Raw genomic sequence first — 17,528 nt, 5'->3', positions numbered from 1 at the left:
CTGCATCGGCTGCTTGAGTTACCTGTTCACATGTTTCTTCAACCTTTTGATCTGATTTATCCTTTAAATCGTCGAAACATTAGAATATTAAACAAAACTTCCTTTTGTATAATGTGAAAGTATATATGTACGTATATGTCAATTGTGACATTATTCAATACAAATTAAAACATATTTACGTTCACAATTTGTAAAAACTGTCTAAAACCTACAATCCATTATAATTCATCTTGGTCAAATACCGATATGCCAAATGCCCTTTTATTAGCTTTAACTATAGAATGAGGAATGTTAATTCCAATCTAGGCATTCTTAAACTACTTATGAACCATGATGGAATTTTTAAATTTTTTTTAACGACATTCTATCTTACTTTTACTTTTAAATTACACGTATACCTGGAAATCAGGAATCTCGAAACACTCTCTTGTTAGTCCAGACTCTCAAATGTGAAAAGTAAGACTCGAACCAAGTCTTTCAAAGTTCGAAAAACTTACCAACCCCATTGGGCCATTGGTGGTAACCATGATAGATATTTGGTAAATTCTAATAATCAAAATGGTCCAACAAAATGCTCGATGGGTGATTATAACAATTAAAACATTATATGCATACTTTCTGCGAAGGCCTCGAAGCCGTGACAAATGCTCTATGGCTTTTCTCAAAAGATGGACATGAAACCTCGTTGACAATGTTCTTAAACGCCTTAACCACGTTACTTAAATTCATGTTTGCCATTACTATAACCTTTTATTCTTTATTTGCTAACGAGATTGGTTATATATGGAGGAATAGTATTTAAAATGGTTACCAATCGTCATTAAATTACATATCAAATAAATAGAGATTATCTGTTGTTGTTCGAGGGTTTTCCGCCTTAAATTATGTGAATTGTGTCATACAGGTGACTTTCTTTTGTATTCAATTGCCAAATTTGGCAAGTGACTAACAATAGAAAGAGATAAAGAAGTGTCTTCTCTCGGCATATTCAAAAATTTCGGAACACGGCTCAAGAGTCCAGGGATCTCCAAAATAATAAGTCAATAAAAAATTATGAAGATAGAATATTACGACGCACATCATTCAAAACCAAAAAATATATATAATATTGTTTACATGTCTAAACAAATAATACAACTTATGTATCTGTCTAATAATATGTATATATAACATGTTACTAAATTCATTACTAAACAAATAAGAACCTATATATATATATATAAATTTCATTTTTGATTTATAAATAATTGATTAAATTTAATTATTTTATATTTTTTAAATGACAATACTAATTATATATCTTTTATAAATATTAAGACGGAAACTTTAATTTAAAAATGGAGTAATTTAGACCATTTATTGAATTTTCTAACCTTTTTATCTACCTTTGGATCAACATGACAAATCAATATTCAGTCAAATACTATTTTAATCCTTAACTAAGATAAAATGCTACAACAATTTTAATTAATATTATAGTGATTCAACGATATCAAAATTAATATGTATAATTTTTCGGTTATCTATCTTTTTTGATTTACATCGATCTCATATAACATATATCATCTATCTTTCTTTTAATTTTATATGAATTTCATATTTGAATTTTCTATAAATCTTCTTATGGATTAATATTAGGGATAACTGCAGAAAATAGAAAGCACCTTTAAACCAATAAATAGTAGTAACCTTTAAAAGTTTTGTTTTTTAGAAATGAACTTTCATTTATTACCGGAAATAGCAACATTTGACACGTGGACACGGTGACGTGGACATCTTTTGATTGCGTGACATTTTTTAATGACGTGACATTCTGTATAACACAGAAAATAGAAAGGACCTTTCGAACAATTTACGAAAATAGAAATGAACTCTACTTTATAGTCGGATTACTTCATCACCCCGTCAGTGTTGGATGTGGAGATGGTTTTTTCTTCAATTTCTTCAACTAACTTAGAAAGCGTCGATAGTTTGTTCGAGTTCGAGAATATCTCTGGACCTTCGTCATCTGGATCTATCTCATCCGCAAACAAACTCTTCTTAAAGAAACCAAATCCGGCCTATGAAACTCTCGTCTTACCTAAACATCCACAGGATCTCTATCTGACGAAAACAAAGATGTTTTGGCATCTAATTTTAGAGATTTTAAATCTCGAAATAGACGAAGAAGATATAGATCTATGTCTCCTTTATGATCTTCATACACAGCTTCTCAATGCTTGAAAATGGAAGAGACTCAACAAAAGTCAATGAAAAGAAACTGAAATCAGCTTCAGAATATAATGACGAGAAAAAATACCTTGCCGGAACTGAAACTGAAACGGAACCATATTTTTTTTTTTGGGAAATGACATGACCGATAAAAAATTAAATAGTAATAAATAAAGAATAATGTCACGTCATTAAAAAGTGCCACGTAATCAAAAAATGTCCACATCATCATGTACACGTGTCAAATGTTGCTATTTTCGATAATAAATGAAAGTTCATTTCTAAAAACATGTAATGATCCAATAACGTGTCAAATGTTGCTATTTCCGATACTAAATCAAATAATGTTGCACATTCTTGATTTGATATCAAAAAATGATTGTTTCAATCCTTTTTTTAAACTTTTTAATACTTGAATTTCTAACGAGTATTAGCAAATATACACAGAGTTTTTTTTATTTGTGTCAAGTAATATTGATCCATCTTCCATCATAGTTTATTTTTCCTAATTGATTTTATTACAAATTTATAATACAACTAATTTTGTATTGAATTATAGTCTAGATTAACCTTATGTTGGTTGAAAAATATGATTATTGTAGTATATTGTGAATTATTTAAATGAGCTCATTGGAGATATTTTGACAAACATTGATCACCGTGATATAAAAAATGTATGAGTATTGTACGTGAACTATAATTTAGCAAAATAAAGATTAAATTTTTGCTCTTAGTTCCACATATACAATATCATGGTAGATCAATTTGTGTTTGATGGGGTGGCTGACATCAATGGATCCTTATAACTTTGTGACTATACGTAGTCAACTGCTTCCCTATATTAGGCCAACCTTTATAGCTTTTAACTCAATGAAAAAAAGTGCATATTGTACAAAATATAATCATTTATGACACTACATAGAAAGTAAAATACACTTGCTGAGTGGATGAGAAACCAGTGTTAAACCTTAGTCTCTAAATTTATATTTATAATATGGTTAGTTATTGAAAACAACAACCGATTAATGTTCTTTATTTATTTATTTATTGTTAGGTTATGTTTTTATAGCTTTAAGTACTTTTTTTTATATCATTGTGTTAACTTTTTATACGTAAAGATATCAATTTTTTTTATAGGTTTCTCCCATGTTTCATGCGGGTTATAATCTAGTTTTAAATGATTAGACAAAAAATTACCTTAAATCATAAACCGAAAATAGCTATTATTAGTCACGAACCTTAGATATAATTATTAGAGTTGTATTCATTTGAAAATAAAGGTTTTTGTGAAAACCAGGAAATAAATGTAGGCCATTGGTTCAGATCTAATCTAAGGCCAAGATCATTTTAAAAAAAAGCAACACGGACGGGCAAAAAAGTAATTATACACGCTGTATATAAACCCAAAAAAACACCTGACTCCTCTTTCAATTCGCGTTTTCTCCGGCGACGAAAACCCTAGATGAAATAAACCACCGCCGGAAATCCTATTTGACAAACTACATGGCGTCATCGCTGTCGGTAATCAACATCAAACAATTTCCACGCCGTCATCTTCCTTTGATCTATTTTGTATGATTCGTGTTGTTAATCGGCGCCGGAAAATTCAACTTCAATTAACCTCGCCGCCGTCAATTAAAACAGTAACTGATTTTGAGTTGTTAATCAATTAATGGAGAAAGACGATGTGATAAGTGATGAGGAACTCGAACAAATAGTAAACGGTAAGTGAATCTGAAACACAAGCTGTTTGTATCTATTTATAGTTGCAGTTTATGGAATCACATAATTGTTGATCAATCTGAATCACTAGGTGTTTGTGTCACTTAATGACAGTTAGATTTCATGTAACTGTGATAATTTTTAGGTTTTATTCAAACTGTTTGATACTCAATATGATTAGAATGTGAAACACAAGGTGTTTGTATGTTTTAATGGATTCAATGAAAGACTGTGTTTGTATATCGAATCACATTATTAATCCTATTTTATTGCTTAATGACAGTTAGATTTAGTGGAACTGTGATTATTTGTAGTTTTGAATAATACTGGTTTAATGCTTGTAGAAAATTGTGATTATTCATAGTTTTGAACATGTTATTGGTAGTTTTGAATAAAAGTGGTTATTCATAGATTGTGAAACACAAGATGCTTGTATAGTTTAATGTTTTCGATGATAGAAGGATTGCATGGAACTGTGATTATTCGTAGTTTTGAATAAAACTGGTTTAACGCTTGTTGAAAATTGTGATTATCGTAGTTTTAAACAGGTTATTGGTAGTTTTGAATAAAACTGATTGTTCGTAGATTGTGAAACACAAGATGCTTGTATAGTTTAAATGATATAGAAGGATTATATGGAATCACGTTATTAATGATTGAAGAGTTGTATTTGCTTGCTTAATATGTCTTTGCTCATAAACAGTTTGATCAAAAAATGCTTGATAGGAATTGCGTGTCACAGGTTATGATACAAGTGTTGGCAGTTCAAAAGTTACGCCAAAAACAACTATAACGATAAACCATGCAACACTAGAAGGGTCCTTGTATCGTGAGCCGGATGTTGATTTAAAGTATAAACCAGTTTTAAGAATGAATTAAGGAATCCTAGAACAGTGACAACAAATGTACCAAGATTATGCATATAGGGCAGGATTTGATGTTAAAAAGTCAAATAACAAAAAGACAGGAGGATATACCAGAAGTGGTATATATGTAGCAGAGCTGGAAACCCACCAAAAATGAAAGTGGACACACAAGAAAGGCCAATTAGAAAAAGCAATGCAGAGCGTACAAGATGCAAGGCGATGGTGAGATTTGATGCCATAGGTGCAACAGGGTATTTCAGGCTCACTGTTTTCGATGAAATACAAAACCATGAAATGGTTTCGCCTCAATACAGACACTTGTCAAGGCATGATAGGCAGCTCAAATACGCAGAACAACTGTTTGTGTACAATGCATCAGTATGCAATATAGGACCAACCAAGGCACATCAGATTTATAGTAGCATGAAAGGTTGTGATGAAAATGTCAATGGAACCGTTAAGTGATTTCAGGAAATGGTCACGGGACTTGAATGTTTATATTAGTGAAAGCGACTCACAAATGCTGATAAATAAAATGGAAGAAAAGAAAAAGTATTTCCTCGGTTTTTCGTTCTATTACAAGGCTGAAGATAGCGTGTTGCACTCGTTGTTTTGGGCTAATGAAGTTGCCAGGTGCAACTATAAGGAATTCAATGACATTATGTGTCACACCCCGACTAAGGCGGAAAACTCGGGATGCGACGCAAAGTACACGCGTCATGGATATTACATAGGAGGATTAAATGAATCCACGAATATAGATAGTCTTATCATAGATTATCACAAACATTTAACATAAATCCAAACACAAATAAAGCATAATCCAACTCCCACACAGGGGATCAAAGGTTAGGGATAATGCCATACTAATGTAAAGAGAACATAAGATGATATAACAGCAACAAGGAATCCTAGAGTCCAAAGTCTGCTATAAAGGCTCCATGCTACTCTCCTCAGCCACCTCTAACCTTTTCACCTGAAAGGATACTTAAAAGCGTCAACACAATGGTTGGTGAGTTCGTAGTATTTTAGTCTAGGTTGTCAGGTTAACGTGACGCATTTAATGTATACTCAATGTTGCTATAATCACAAGGTTGCATAGTCATAATGTTGCCATGGACTTATCGCGGTTGACATAATCATAAGGTTGCCACAGACTTACGATACCTGGCTAAGGTTGACTATGAAGGGACTTATGGTTCAACAACCAGTCGTGCTAACAAAGGAAGGGACTTACGGTTCAACAACCAGTCGTGCTCAATAACATGTATCCAATGCATCCAAATGTATCCATAATGTAAATTAATAGGTATCCAAGTCATGAAATCATATATGTATCCAAATAACATTATCAAAATGTATCCACAATATGTAATCAAAATGTATCCACAATAGGTTATCAATCGTGTAGTCAAAATAGGTTGTCACAATATCATATCAAATAAATACTGTTTTACAAGAAAACATTTTGTATCCTTTCAGCCCTGAGAAAACATGTAAAAAGGGGACTACGAAGCTAACCTGAATGCTAGCAACAAGATTATGCTACGCAAGATATCAGTAAGCAAATACCCGACACGCAACAATCTGTTTCAAGTTATCATAATTAAGTATGTGTTCATTATAGGTAAACGTGCTCTTAACGTGCCGCCAAGTGTTGACTATCTTGTCCAAAAGCGTAGGTTTGATTTTTTTAGAAATATTATTTGTAGTAGTTGATTTGTATTAAAAACATATTTGTACATGTATTGTAATATTCATAAGTATGGAAGGGGATAAGTGTAAATTGTATAGAAGTATATAAACCCCCTCCATAGCTTTGTTTTGTAACCTTTACACCCATAATACAATCTTATCTTTCCTTACACACTTACTTTCTCTCTCGACACTCACACACACTTACACACACTAACCGCCATTAACACTCACTAAAACACACACTAAAGCTCAAATTCACATCATTACATTTGGTATCAAAGCAAAATTAGTCAAACTGAACGATCCAGAAGCAGTTTAGAAGCTGAATTTGTTCTTATTTTGTTGTTTTTCAGCCGATTCTACATTTGGTCTATTTGCCGAGATCACTGTTCTAGTGATTTCCGCAAATCTAGTGTGTTTTTCTTCAAACTTTGTTCACCGATCAATTAGGATTTAGTTTATCTTCATTCAGTATCAATTTTATAGTTCAATTCCATCATTTGATCAGATTTCGTTTGAGCTCGGTAAATGCATACATCAGTGGATTTGAATTCTGGTTGATTTTAGGTGTTAATTTGTTTTAGAATGTGTTCGCAGTTCTTTTCTGAGCATTTTGGTACAAATTTGAAGTTTTAATTCACAAAATTGAAAAAGAAAATGAAGATTTACAGTGAGCTCGACATAAAAGTGTTGTTTTTTTTTTTTGGTTAATGGGTTTACCCCTGTGAATTTTATACCAAAACCAAACATTACAAATCAAGTAGTATGGCTGGCTTACCATACTAGTTCATATACATGACAGACCATGCATATGTAAAATCAAAGGAAACACTCGCTAACTAGCAATCAATGAATAGAAACACTACACTGTGCAACAGGCACTACATATTACAAATGAGAGCACCCTATATTATCAAAAACCACCAAGCTTCGTGGCAGATTCCAAGCCTTGACAAAGCGATCAACCTACTCCATGTTCTTGAATCGCAAGGTTACAAGTTTTAGCCTGACAGTAGCAACAATTGAGTCTTGAATCTGGTCATGTGCTTGAACCTTGTCAGAGAACAAACGCATATTCCTTTCTTGCCAAATAAAATATGTTGTTGCTGCCACTAAAAGTCTTCCAATAACACTTTTCGCCGATCTTGAGTTTGCTCGTTGAAGTAGCCAAGGAAAAATATTATCCCACCTTGGACTAATTGTTGCATTTGAGCTAGATGGCGTACGCTTAAACAAACCTGAGAAGAGAACGAACATTCAAAAAATAGGTGAATATGTGAGTCCGGACCTTGTTTGCACAGAGGCAGCGACTATCTTGTCGTTTTGTGATTTCTAGTGTTTACCAAGGTGGTTGATTTGAACTTGTTCTATTTGTAGAGCTCCTTGCTCGGAAAATACAAGTATTGAGAAGCTTGGCTAAGTATTGAGTGACTTGTTCTATTTCTAGAGCTCTTTGCTTGGCAAATAATTGATTTCTCTGAAATTTGTTAAGTATTGAGATGAGTTGTTCTCTTTGCAGAGATATTTGCTCGGCAAATAGTTGAATTCTCTGAAAATTGTGAAGTGGTGAGACGAGTTGTTCTATTTGCAGAGAAGTTTGCTCGACAAATACGTGAAGTCTTTGGAGTTGGTTAATACTTGGAACAAGTTGTACTGTTTGCAGAGATATTATCTCGGCAAATAAGTGAAGTGTGATATTTTGGCTAAGTGTTGGTGATCAATGTTAGTGATTGTACTATTTGTTGAAGTATAAGCTCGGCACATAGTTAAAGTTGACATTGATTCAGTATACTGGAAGGATACTGTTCTATTTACCGAGATATTTGCTCGGCATTCTTCACAAATCAACCTTTTTCAAAGAAAATTTGTTTCAAGTTTAGAATTTAATCTGCTTTTCTTTTAGTTGTAAAATTTTTCAATTCTTTAAAATCATCTTGTTCTATCTGCCGAAGTCTAAGCTCGGCACTCTTCACAAGTCTGGTTAAAATTTCTTCAAATTTTCAAAATCTTTAACAATGTCTTCAAGTTAAGCTTTGGCTCTTGGTTCTGACGGTAGACCTCCTGTGTTGTTTAGAGGATCTTATCCTATGGAAGAAAATATTTTTGAATTAGATTGATCGTCAAAAGAATGCAAAGAACATCAGAAAATCTTACAAAGATGGTCCTGAAATTCCCAAAAATTCAGTGAATAATGAACCTCTACCAGAAGAAATCTGAACAGAAAAATCGTGTTGAGGCGGATCAAATGTCCATTGCTTATCTTTATCAAGATCTTCCAGATGATATATATTGCAATGTTGACTCACATGAAACTAGAAAGGACATTTTGGATGAAGTTGAAAAACAGATGGAAGGTTCTGATGTTTCAAACACCATAAGGTTGTAAACTGTTTTGAACATGTATGAGACATTCAGACAACAGAAAGGAGAACCTCTCAGTGATGTCTATATACGATTCTTCAATATCATCAATGAGTTGCGAAAGAATGATGTCAAAAGAACCAACATGGAATTGAACATCAAATTCATCAAAAATCTTGACGAGGAATGGCAAGTTTATGGCACTCAGCTCAACCAACAAGCAGACTTTGGGAACCTTACCATTCACACTTTGTATGAAAAGTTGACATTGAACACTAATCAAGTTTTGAAGACTCAAAAGATGAAAGAAGAAAGTGTTCATTCTGATCCATTGGCTCTAGTAGTTGAGAAAAAGTCTTCAAGAGTTTCAATGAAATGTAGTGTTGAAGTTGAAACTGATTCTCTTTCAAGTGAAGTAAGTGATCCTGAGCTAGATAAAAAGGATCATGTAATGTACAAAGAACTAGCTTACTTCACAAAGGCTTTCAAAAAGAAATTTTTCAAGAAGAAACCCACCAACAATCAGCTTAGGTCCTCCTTAGTTTCCTCATATGTCAAGAATGCAAGTGTTCCTAAGTTTGAGACTTACAAAGAGTTAGTTGATGGTGAAAAGAAGTTTGATAATCAGAAAAAGTTTGAGAGGAAAGTCATGGAAAAGAAGAATGTGGATAAAAAGTGTTACAATTGTGGTATTCCGGGTCATATAGCCACAGATTGCACCAACCCCGTCAAAAGAATTTAGAATACTACAAATACAAGCTCATGCTAGCAAAACAAGAAGAAAGTGGGATTGGTCTTCTGGCTGAGGATGACAAATGGCTTTACCTCACTGATAAAGAAAGTGTTGAACTTGCAGCAAATGTGTGCTTTATGAGGAAAATCAAGAAGTCAAAGGAGCTAGATGGTGATGCTGAATGTTCTAACTGAAGATGATAATGAGGTAATCACAATACCAAAGAAACTCTTAGGATTTTACATGCATAAAAGTGAAACAACTATTCAAGAAGGGAAAACGAAAAGTAAAGAGATTTCAAAAACAAACAAAGATTTGTCAGAAAAAGACCAAATTTTAAATGATTTTCAAGTTAAATTTGATCTACTTCAAAAGAAATTTGACAATTTGAATTCTGAAAAGGCTGCAGTCACTTTTACTCCAAATTCCAAGTTACATCTTGATAAACAAGAACTTGAAACCAAAGTCCTTGAATTAAACAAGACCATGAAACAATTGGAAGTCGAGAAGACCAATGAGATGCTTCGAGCAAATGCTTTGGTTGAGGACATAGAATCATTAAATGTCAAATTGAATGAGTCTACCCCTGATTTAAAAGAAATGGAGGATAAAATTTCTGACCAAAAATATGATTGTTGCATAAAAGATTCACTTTTATCAACAACTTGAAAAGAAAAATGGGGAACTCAAAACTGAGATAGATTTTTATCAAGAAAAGTTGTACAAGATTAATCGAACTTATCAAAAAATCTATTTCAATTGGCCAAGAAATTCGAAAACTCAATTAAACTCAGGGTTAGGTTATGTCAATCCAGAACATTTGCTCCAAGCACAAGAAGAAGTTCCACCCTTATATAAAGAATCTCATATGAAAAGTGGGACGACTAACCAATTTGTTAGACCAAGTCATGGTGATTTTGAGACAGATGATTTTCTAAAGAAGAGTGCAAATGTTTATTTTAATTATGAGTTAATTGATGAGTCATTTGATTTTTTAACTCAACCTGTGCGTCAAAGCAATAAAGATAATCATGAGGTTGAAGTTCCTGAAATACTTGAGTGTTTTAAGGAAAAACCTTTGGATAATTCTATTTCATTTCCAAAACTTGCAAAAGTCAGACCTTATATACCTCAAAGTGTTTTGGAAAAAGAAATTGACGATTTTAAAAAGTCTCTAGATGAAAATCAAGCACTCATAGAAAAATTGAAGACTCAAAATCATTGTGTTAATAAAAGAGACCCATCCAAGATATCCTCCGCCATTTGTGACAACCAGGGTGTTCTATATGTGAAATTGTGAATGCAACTGGGCAAACCACTTCTGAAGTTATGAAAACTTCAAATCATTCTACCTGTTCCATATGTGAAATTGTGAATACATCTGGGCAAACCGATCTTGAAGTTGTGCATGTTTCTGTTCAAACTGAATGTGATCAAGCTGACTATGATGATGTTTCTTTTACTCCCGATGACATTTATTTTGATACATCAATCCCTAAGCCCTCTGAGGAAACTCAAACTTACTTGAATGAACTTGATGATGCAATCAAAAAGTTTGAAAAGGAAAAGGAATAACGAATAAAAGTGGTTGAGGAACTTAATATAGTCAAAATAGAATTAGCTTTGAGACAATTGAAACTTCAATCATTTTTAGACAAAGAAAAAGCATCAATTTCAATCAAGCAAAGTTCATGTCAGATAAATGTGACTGAAACAAGTGTGAAATTGGAAACGGAATCTCAGTTGTTCAATGATTTTATGAATGGAAATCATAAATTTGATCCTGACTTTGAAAAACTTTTGGATAAAAAAAAAAAAAAGCAAACTTGAATTTACTGAGACAAAGATTCCAATTCGTCACATAATCAACAAGGTAAGTTGACAAGACCAAAGACCGCAAAAGCTTCCTCAAGTTCTCACGAATCTAAGACTTCTCGTGACTCAAATCTGACTAAAGTTAAATCTGAAGTTATGTCACCAACAGAAGTAAAACTCCCAAAGGTTTCAAAACCGGTGAAGAATGAATTATTATTAGGTAACAAACAACCAAAGACTCATACACATTCTAGTTTTTCTAGGCGTTCTCAGACGACCTCCAAGTACACTTTAAAGGTAGTTAGAGACACAACCTTAGGGATTACTAAATATAAAGATCAATATCGTTGGATGTCACCTAATAATATAAAGAAAGTTCAAAAGAGTAACGAAATCATCAAGAAGAACCCCGACAAGAACATAAAAACCAATTTGTTTTCTAATTTAAAGAATGTTCACGTTTCTAGTGACGTGTGCTTAACTAGTAGCTGTAAGTGGATTCCTAAAGATAGATTTTTACATGCTTCTAGAAAATTCAATCTTGATGGAATTTCGACACATGTCAAACAAGTGTGGATTGTTCATAGATCAAAATCTTTAGATAATGCTAATATATCTTGAACTACTCCCGCTTATAACAAAACTTGTATTTAATCTGTTTCTTTGTTTTGCTTGTAATTCGTATTTCAAATTTGGACAACAATGTGTGTTTGTTTGAATAAAATTATGTTTGTGTGCTTTTTTTTTTTTGTTTATGTTTGTTTATATCTGTACTTGCATTTTATCCCTCTCACCGACAAGGACCTAATATATGTGGGTACCTTAACAATATAACTTGTCCTTGCAGGAATATCTCATATGTGTTTGGTATGTTGACTCGGGATGTTCTTGTCATATGACTGGTAACAAGTCTTTACTCACCAATTTTGTTGAGAAGTTTATGGGAACGGTCAGATTTGGAAATGATCATGTAACAATCGTGACTTTTGACTATTTGACTATGTGTACATTTTGACTAAGCATTAGTAATCAATAAATGTTCTAGTGCAATTTAAGGTTCAATTGGGTACAATGTCTTCATATGGGTCAATTTATTGTTCAAGTTGAGAATTATGTGCTAATCAAGATAATTAATAGGTGTTAATCGATTTTTTTTTTACTTAAATGACATTCAAGCTAACTAGTAAAATGTAAATGGATCCTACCCATGGGTTGTGCCAAAACCATGACTCACCCAAGTTAACCCAACCCTATCCCTTTCTCCCCCACCCATTTCTCCATCTCTTTCTCTTTCTTATTTACTTACAAACACACACACACTCAAGATCTCAATCTTTCTCTAATTTAATTCACAAATTTAATGGGGTTCAAGTAGAATCATAACAAAATCATCATCCTCATCATCATTCTAGCATCATATCAAAAATTCAAGGTTTCTAGTGCTAGAAAAAGCTCAATTTAGGTCAAATTCGGGTTTGGTTGCTTGTGGAAGCTTTGGTAAGTGATTTCTAGCCCAAATTTATTATTTCAAGTTGTTAAGCATGTCTCTTAATTAAATCTAAGTGTCCTTGGTCAAATTCGGGTCAAAATCGATTTGGGTTCAAAGCTAGGGTTTCATTAGGGTTTGTGATGGTCAAGAACTATTTTGAGCAAAGATGGGTGTTAATAAGTGTGTTTTTGATGTGGGTTTTGTCTATTTATGTTAAAAGTATCCTTAATCAACAAGAAGTCAAAAATCGAAATGTGGCTGTTCTTGGGTTGTTTATGGCCGAATTTAAGCAAAGATTTGTGTTAATGGATCAAGTTTTGAAATGGATTGTGTTGGTTGAAGTTAAAACATGTTATGTATGTCAAAAATTTAGTTTATGAACTGCTAATTCGAGCCTTGTGTCAAGATTTTGAGTTGAAATGGGTTTTGGATCAATCTTGGAATTATCTGCAGGCCATAACACCCGTTAGGGATCTTAATGGCCGTTAGTCATTTGCCCCCCCTAACGGCTACCCCTGTAACGGTCGTTAGTCTTGTTGATGGTCGTTAGTATCTGAAGGGTGTGTAATGGCCGTTAGTATCTGAAGGGCGTGATGGCCGTTACTTTTGGTAACTCCCGTTAAGGACTGGTTTTTATAACATTTTGAAAGGTTTATAACTTTTGATCCGTAAGTCCAATCGAGCCATATGACCAATCATTAGAATCTTATGAGAGTCTAGTTTCTTGTGGTAACAATCATTTAGGTCAAATCTTCCTTCATTTTTAAAAATTTTGAGCCAAAGTGTCTTGTTATTACTCGGGAAGATTATTGTAGTGTCTGTGGGTTAGCGACTTGAGTTGAACCACTAGACCAACTTGTCCTAGGGATTAGGGATGACATTGATGACATTATGTTATACATTGATAGGTCGGGAACGTTTGGTGATCAATTGACGTTGTAGCTCATTCTAACCTTAGCATTTGCAAGGCAAAGGTGAGTTTTCGTAGCTTCCCTTACTCTTTTAAGAGTCGGGCTGAAAAGTGTACTTCGTGCATGATGACAATTTGTAAATTACATGTTGTGTGAAGGTTTTGATGACGTGCAATTATGTGTTTTCGTTGTATGGTTACTTGTTTATGTATGATGAGTTTGTTTAGGATAGTTGGGTATATATGGAGGATGATAATGCCTTTGAAAGGTTGGAGATGTGGTGGGAAGGCTGCGGGTGACCCTATACATAAACATCAAAGGCCTTTCAAAAAGTAGTATCATACGAAGTATATAGACACGGCGTTTGGTTATGTGTGGACAATGATGGTCATGGATAATCAATTTATGTGCAATGAATGCAAATGAGGGTCATGATAACAATACAAACGGGCACTTTTAGTGCTTGATGACATTATACGGGTACGATATGTACTTGATGACAATTATGGATGACATGAGAACAACTGAGGGACATTGTGTGCAAGTGTGAGATCATTGGTCATGTTAGATACTTAATTGATGTCTAAACTCTTGTTCTTTATGTTTGCATTTGTGATGGATGGCATTGGTACGTGTTCTTGTTCCTTCTTTCCTACGAACTCACCAACCTAGTGTTGACATTGTTTAGTACACTTTTCAGGTAACCAAGATAACCCAAGAGCTTGATTGCATTGCTAGAAGTTGGACTATGACCATGGATCCGTGATTCATTTCCCATTGATGGGACTCGCTTAGGATCATGAGCCATCTTTTGATATCATTTTTGTAAAACTCTTGATGGTTGTATGCTCCTTGTTTGTGTAACTTGTAAACTAAATGTTGGGTTCACGGAATCCTTTTATTTTTCATATAGTCTCGTTCTATGATAATTCCATCTCGTGTCATGCTTTTCGGTGCATTTCGAGCCTAGCTCGGGGTGTTACAGATCATATTGCTCCTATTCTTGGTTATGGTGACATTGTCAAGAATGGAAATTCAATCAAGAGAGTTTCTTATGTTGATGGTTTAGGTCACAATCTTTTTAGTGTTGGACAATTATGTGACAATGATCTTCAAGTGCTTTTCCAAAGATACGAATGCAAAATTCAAACTAAAGAGGGGTAGATATTCTCACTGAAGCAAGGGACAATAACCTGTTCACCATTGATCTTAACAATATCCCAACTTCTTCTTAAATTTGTCTTCTTTCCAAAGCCTCTGCACAAAATTCTTGGTTATGGCATCGTTGTCTGTCTCATCTTAATTTTCAAACAATCAATGCTTTAGTGGATAAACAACTTGTTGAAGGTCGTCCTGATTACAAGTACGAAAGTGAACATGTTTGTTTGGCTTGTGCTATTGGCAAGATGAAGAAGGCATCTTACAAACCAAAGAATTATCTCAGTACCGAAGGTGCTTTACATCTTTTACACATGGATTTGTGTGTACCGATGAAAGTTCAAAGCATTCATGGAAAGCGATACATTCTTGTGATTGTTGATGATTATTCTCGCTACACTTGGGTATTCTTTCTTCATGCTAAAAGTGATGCTCCAAATGAAATTATTAATTTCATCAAGAAAACCGAAGTAAATCTTCAATCATTAGTCTGAATTGTTCACTCAAACAATGGCACAGAATTCAAGAATTCTACAATTGATTCTTTCTTTAAATCATCGGGTATTACTCATCAATTCTCTGCCACACGAACACCTCAACAAATTGGAGTAGTTGAACGTCGAAATCGAACTCTTGTTGAAGTAGCTAGAACAATGCTAGCCTATTCAAAGTTGCCTCCAAATCTATGGGCTGAGGCTATAGCTACTGCTTGCTTTACTCAAAATAGGTCAATAATCAACAAGAGATTTGACAAAACTCCATATGAGGTGATCAATAAAAGGAAGCCCAATGTGAACTTCTTGCACATTTTTGGATGTATTTGTTATATTCTCAATGATCGAGACAATTTGGGAAAGTTTGAACCAAAGGGTGATGAGGCATATTTCATTGGTTATTCAAGAGAATCGATTGCATATCGTGTGTACAATCGTAGAACAAAGAAGATAGTTGAGAGTATGAATGTTCGATTTGATGAACTCTCAGGTATGGTTCTTGAACAACACAGTTCAAGACCCTAACTTCAATGTCCATAAGCTTCCGCAACAAAATCTACTTCAACTGTCAAATCTCCATTCAAAACTCCAACAACAGAAGACTTGGATATTTTGTTTGAAGAATTCTACCATTATCATCCCAATGTATGTGATCCCGAACTTCCTTCTGATGAAGCTTCTGGTTCCCATACCACTACTTCTGACTGATCTATTCCAACTGAGTCTTCACCATCACAATCATCAGATGTATTTTCTTTATCATCATCTGATTCTCCTCCATCTTCTGATAATTCTGATTTGCCAAATTCCACTCCTCATATCACTCAAGTGACAAATCCCAGCACACATCCAGAAGCTTATGAAATTGATGACTTTGTAGAGCCAATTGGTACTTCATTGGAACAATTGACTAAGTAATATACTCCTAGTTTTACTGATTCTGAAGAACCAAGTAATCCACTAGATCCACTTCCTCACACCACCAAATGTTCTAGAGCTCATCCCATTTCTCAGATGATTGGTAATCCCGTTTCTGCCAATGAATGTTTGTTTGTGAATTTTCTGAGTATGGTTGAACCAAAAATAGTGATTGAGGCTCTTTGTAGTCCCGATTGGGTGAAAGCAATGCAGGAAGAACTCAATCATTTTGAAAGACTTTAAGTGTGGAGATTGGTTCTGAATCCGTACAAAAATAAAGAACCAATTAAAAACAAGTGGATTTTCAAGAATAAGAAGGAAGAAAATGGGGTTGTCGCTTATGCTGCCTACAAGAACTTTACTGTATACTAGATGGATGTCAAAACAGGATTTTTGAATGGCGTTCTCAAAGAACAAGTCTATGTTGATCAACTAGAAGGCTTTGTGAATTCTAAACATCCGGACTATGTCTACAGGTTAGATAAGGCTTTGTACGGTTTGAAACAAGCTCATCGTGCCTGGTATGACGCTCTCACTGCTTTTCTTTTGAAATATGAGTTCAACAAAGGTTCGATTGACACTACCTTGTTCATAAAAAGACAAGGCAGTACATTATTTTAATCCAGATTTATGTTGATGACATAATTTTTGGGTCGACTAACCTTAAGTACTGCAAGAATTTTTCTGCCCTGATGATTAGCAAGTTTGAAATGAGTATGATGGGTGAATTAAACTTTTTCCTTGGTCTTTAAGTCAAACAGTTGTCAAATGGTACATTTATTTGTCAAAATAAATATATTCTTGGCATGTTGAAAAAGTTTGATATGTTGAATTGTCAACCAATTGGAACATCCATGGAAACTCGAACAAAAATTCATGCTAATTTGAATGGTAAACCTTTTGATCAAAAGAAATATCGCAGTATGATAGGGTCACTCATGTATTTGACTGCTAGTCGCCCAGATATTATGTTTTCTACATGTATGTGTGCAAGGTACCAGGTCAATCCCAAAGAAAGTCATTTTCAGGCCGTCAAGCGGATTTTCCGTTACCTTAAAGGCACTGTGAACCTTGGTCTGTGGTATCCAAAGGATATCGAGTTTCAGTTAGTTGCATATTCGGATGCTGACCATGCAGGTTGTAAGTTGGATA

The sequence above is a fragment of the Erigeron canadensis genome, chromosome 6, assembly GCF_010389155.1.
Source record: "Erigeron canadensis isolate Cc75 chromosome 6, C_canadensis_v1, whole genome shotgun sequence".
NCBI classification, from domain to species: Eukaryota; Viridiplantae; Streptophyta; class Magnoliopsida; order Asterales; family Asteraceae; genus Erigeron; species Erigeron canadensis.
This window is presented reverse-complemented; position numbering follows the sequence as displayed.